A 5915-nucleotide genomic window follows, 5' to 3' on the forward strand; every position below is an offset into this window, starting at 1 on the left:
AGCAAACTCCAACCCTAAAAGGAGAGCCTCATACTCTGTGGTATTATTTGTGGTGTCAAATGAGAGTTTATAAGCTTTAGGAAATTTTTCATCTGATGGGGAAATCAGCACCACCCCTACACCTAAGCCAAAAGATGAGGAACTTCCATCAAATTGCATCTTCCAAAGTTTGGAAGATATATTAGGAGCTATGATTTCAGGGACATTCTCTCCTTTTGATGACATCATATAAGTACTCGGACTAGTATCAACATATAATATCTCTGCCCTTGGGTCATTAGTTTTACAAACTGTATATTTTGCTTTAGGCTCTGGATCTAACTTGACTTTCTTGCTACCTAGAGGTATCAAAGCATGGGACCAATCTAGCAGAATTTCACCACCTAAATCTTTGCAAAAACTATGACTTAAAAGCATTCCATAACTAGCTGGGATATCAGCAACCAAGATGCCAAGTTTCAACTTCTTTTGGGGGTGAGTAGCTAAGGCAACTTGGGCATCTTTGATTTGTCTAACAAGAGGGACTTGTTTAGACTCCATTGAAAATACTTTACCGGTTGGTATGTTCAAGGATAAACCTAACACATGAGCAACTTTGGAAGGCATTACATTATCAGATGCACCAGAATCAATGATACAATTGCTTAACTTACAACTGGCTATATACAAAGATATGGATCGGGTTTATCAGAAAAGGAAGTAGCAACAAGTGATGATTCCTTTACAATAGATTCCTCTTGATCATTATCATAAAAGTTCTTACCTGATTCTTGGTGTATATTGGAATGAGACTGCTTAAGATCCTTTTTAATACAATGCACTAGTTTATCCAACTGTTGTGGATTCTTCTTGAGATACTCAAACTGAGAAATTTGCACCTTGGTCTTTTTACAATGTTCTAGAAAATCAAAAGACTCTTCAAGGGAAGGTTCCCTGTGTTCAAATGCTTTGTCAACTTTTCTTGATGATCCTGGCTCTTCTTTGTTTTGCTTCTTGGATAAGATCCGCTTAGGAATATCTTCTGATTCTTTATATTTAGTAGTAGTTTTAGCTTTTTCCTCCAGTTTTTGGTGCCAATTCTTTGTAAAGACATTACAAGAATGATTGTTGATGTCACTCTCTTTCTCATCTTCCTCACCAGACTCATATTCTAAAAAGTTAACTATAGATGAACCAAACTGCTGATCAGTTTCATCTTCAATATATTCTTCAATCTTCTCACTAGTTAGATTCATCTACATAAACCGAGTCATTTCAGGGCATGAACTTCCATCATGATTTGTTGTGAGGTGAAATTCACACATTGTAGTAGTTTGACGATTACTTGTGGATGGATGTTCAATGACCAACCTTGGTATACGGGCAGTTTTGGTTGCCGATTTTGTTGATAAGGAAGATAATTTCTCCTAGGAATATCCTAATATAAAGGTGGTGGATTTTGTGGCAACTGTTTCCTCAACTAGAGCAAATCATTGGCCAACTTTTGAACCATTGGATCAGTGGTTACAAGGTTGGCTTGCGTCTTTCCTTTCTGCAATTCCTTGTTCCATTTTCCTATACTTAATAGGTCATCTTCAACCTCAATAGCTAGCCTTTGTGCTAATGCAAGATCAACAACTCATCCTCACCTTATTTGGAAACTTATATCAGGAGGTTGTGCATTAATAAAGAAATAATTTTCATTTTCCTCTATGGGTCTCTTATCAACTGCAAGTCTATTGACAAGTTTTTTGAATCGTGCCACGAATTCTCTCATAGGTTCATGCACTTGTTTCTTCATTTGAGTCAACTGTGCAAGAAGCAAGTGTCCGTCATCGACAGTTTTGAATCTATCTTCAATTTTTTGTATCAGAGTCTCCCAATTATGGATAGAACCCATTGACAGCTGATTAAACCATTCAACTGCAGCATCGATAAGAGTTTCAAAAAAGAGTCGAACAAAGACATCTTCATATTGAACTCCAAGGATTGCACATGCGGTAAAGAAAGTACCGATGTGATCTTCCACAGAAACTTTTCCATCTCCTGAAAATTTTGGAAGATGCTTTCTTGAGCCAGTTGGTAAGTCATGTAACTGATTTCCCAAAGCCAAAGGACCTATGGAAGCGCCCCAGGGAACAGGTGGAGGATTTTGTAGCATGATTGGTGGTATAAAACTAATAAGAAGAGGAGGAAGTAAGGTTAAAGCTTGAAAAGATGGTGAATATATACTTGCTTTCTTTGGAGAAGAAGGTCTACTAGTAGACTTAACTTTCTTTTTATGAGATACGAAAGGTGTTGAAAAATTTATCCTATCTAGTTCAGCAAAATTAGGATCAAAAATAGCCTTACTCCTATCACCTTTGATATATCTTTTGCTTGCCAGTGTGCTTATTGGTTATTTTGCTCCAACTGATCTTGTATGTGCTAAAAATTTTGCCTATTGTGCCTTGGAATTACAACGATTCTTTCAATGATGATCACCTCTTGTCCAATAGGTGCTCTCTTGAGAAGGTCACTGAACTTTCCTTCTTCAACCAACACTTGATGTACTTGTTGATATTCTTGATCACTTTTACGACTCTTCCACGCAAGCCTATTGAACTATAATATCACGTCTTCTTGTTCAACTTGCACCTGATTAAGATTTGGTTGTAGGACAGGTGGGTTATGATGAGTTACAACCATAACTAGTCACAAAGCATAATGTCTTATCTCCTGAGTTGTCTTTGAAATTGAGGCTAATTCAACTCAACAACTGGGTTTATTCCTAAGAACACAGGAGGAAATCTTTCCACTATTCTTTTGAACACCACCACTAGATTTCTAGCTTGTCTTTTTTCTTCTTCAAGAATTAAACTCACTCTCTCGTATTCAGCTCGATTTCTTCTATTTCGCTAGGCTAAAGTATCTAGCTATGACACTATATTTTCTTGCTCAGCTTGAGCCCAATTAAGATTTGGTTGCAGTATAGGAAACACATTTTCATGCGGAAGAACCATCTTTCTTCATGGAAAAAAGAAAGAAAATATCAAGGTGACAATCTTCTTGTTTCGATCCCCAACAAAGTTGCCATAAATTTGTTGTTAAACAGATTCGTCACTTAAAAATCTGTACTATGTGCCCAATGGAGTAGTAACAAAAAAGTTCCCAATGGTTGGAGAGATCATTCTGTGGAGCACGATCTTCCTCTGCATTTGAGAGGGGCAGCTCCCTCATATGATAGGGGTATTTGTATTTTTTTTAAAGAATAATTAACCTTGCAAATGAAAATAGAGAATAACTACGAATGGATTTAGAGGGAATCTTCACAACAAACATACGATTTCCACTTGGATTCCATTGACTTTTAAACTTTTCACTATCACCTCTAGACTACGCATGAGGAGAGAGTGATACAAAACATTTAATTTTCATAACGTTTATATATTTCCAAGATGCCTAAGAAACTTGTAACATTATATGACCATTGTCTTCATGAAACTGGGAAAGTAATTTTTAGCCTTGCTATTGCAATATCATATGATAATCACATAATATCAAGCAATGAACACTTAACAATCATAGGAGCACTCCCAATTTGTCTTGTATTAAAAAATGATGAAATAATACAATCCAAAATTTTCAGTTGTCCCCTAAAATCATAAAATCCAAAAAAGTCCTTATTTCATCTACGTTTCTAGCATTTGTAGTCGCTCAAAATAACTACCTCATAACTAACTTGATTTTGAGTTTGTAACTAACTCATTTTTGTGCAAATTACAATAAGTTAATAACTAGCACATTTATGCACAGAAATAGTCAACCTATTATCCTTGGCTCTATGCAATGGAGAATCAACAATAAACTAAAGACTAACTAGGTATCACATAACAAAAAAAAAATACAAATATGTGAACATGGTGTTGCTTTTCGATATCCCAAAAGGCATGCTAACTGATTATTTTCTTCTATTGAATTGTGCTTTGGCCTTGAATGACTTGTCTGCTTTGAGCGCGTCCACCATGAACTTGTACCTGGGAATGATCACATCATCCATTTTTAGTTTGGAAGTTGCTTGGTTATCTTGAATTTTGACCAAATCCCAAAAATATGAAGACATGTCACAAGCCTCTAAGGCAACTGAAACAACACTGAGTCTCTTCATCTTATTTTCATCCGACACCTGTACATCTATTAACTTAGAATTAATTCTATCATGAAACTTGATTAAGAGCAGGTGCTTGTGCATTTGCTGAAATTGTTCTTTTACCGATACATCACCAATGATATTCATTGTATCTTATTTTATCTTCATCTTTATTTAGTGACAAGCTATTAAGATTTTTTGATATTCATCCAAGCATTGCTTGATATTCTCCATTTTCCAACTTATACTTTTGCACCATGTATGGGAATGATTTTCTTCTTTATGAGAGAAGACCTTCTCAGCAATGAGTACATTCATGTCTATTTTCACCATTGTTTGGAATTCCTGTAAAGTATCTTGTCAAGATATCTCGTACTCCTTTGCATTCTTCAATTCTATTGCAATTTCTTGTTCCTATGCATCCAACTTAATGTGAATATATTTGGCCTTCTCAATAAAATCCTGTGCTTCGGACTTGATTTGATTAATCTAGTCTTCTAGCATCCTACTCTATTTCCTACATTTGTGTATATCTTCCATCACCTTTTTCTCAATAACTCCTCCAGTATGTGCCAACTTAGAAGTTGAGGCCGACTCCAATTGTGTATCTGAAGAATCCATAATTGATTTGATGCAGGATGAAAGAACTTGAATTTGTTGCTTAAGTTGATGCTTAGTTTCCTTATCTTTATTTGCTTTATCAATAAGGATAGCTGCTGAAATCTGAAAATTATGAACAGCTCCCTCATGTGTTGTAGGACCTAGATCTAACTGTGTCATACTAAAATCAACCTCATTAAATTCATTTATATCCTTTTCAACAATGAGCTGAGCTATTTTAACACATAAGTTTCTTGAGGATGGATTAATCCCCAATCTAGATGCAACTTTGGTTTTCTTGGATTTAGCTGTCCTATGGAGTACATTTGCAAGTGCATCAAAACTAGGAGTTACCAGCTAAACATTTCTCTTTTTATTCTGCAAACTCTGTTGTAAACAGAATGATGAGGATGATGGTAATGATTCTTGATTGTTCACATATGCAGAGATTAAAGATGCTAAATTATTTGGGAAGGATGAAGATTGAATTTCAGCTTGAGCATCGTTTATTTCAACTTCCTCATGAATAGCAAAATCATCCTGTTGGGGTAAAGAAATAATGATAGTTGGTGAGATGGAAGGAAATTGCTGATTTTCAACATTGGGAGGATGTTGGGGTGAAGTAATTTCTAATTCATCTTTAAACTCTTAGACAAGAATCATATTTTTTTCCCTTTGTCTTTGATCTCTTCTTCTTAATGATAGAGCTAGCTTCACATGCGCAGGCAAGATCCTTCCCTTTTTCTGGATCTTCTCCATTATGGCCTCCTTTGGAAATATTTTGGTGTGAACCCATCCCTGGATTAGATCTTTGGGAATTAGTTAGAATGGAAGAACTTACCTGTGCCCCATTTCTATCCTTTGCGGAGTTAGCTTTATTTGAAGGTCTAGTTGTCATAGACTCAATCCTCTTGCCTTTAACCCATTCGAGAGTCCTTCAAACCACACAAGCTGATCTTTTTTGAATACTCCTTATTTCTGGAATTGACCAAGTGATGGGTGGAAGTGGAAGAAGTTGGATCCTTTCAAAGTAAAAACCATCGACCAAATCAGATTCATCATCCTCAATGCCATTTACATTTATTTCAATTCTATAATCAATTATCTACTTGATAGAAAATCTCATCCAGTCTCTTTTCCGCACTTCAAAATCATCTTCGCAGTCTTGCCAAAAATTTTCCACATCAGGAAAGTGTTTAAATCTGGC

The sequence above is a fragment of the Cryptomeria japonica genome, chromosome 4 (assembly GCF_030272615.1).
Source record: "Cryptomeria japonica chromosome 4, Sugi_1.0, whole genome shotgun sequence".
NCBI classification, from domain to species: Eukaryota; Viridiplantae; Streptophyta; class Pinopsida; order Cupressales; family Cupressaceae; genus Cryptomeria; species Cryptomeria japonica.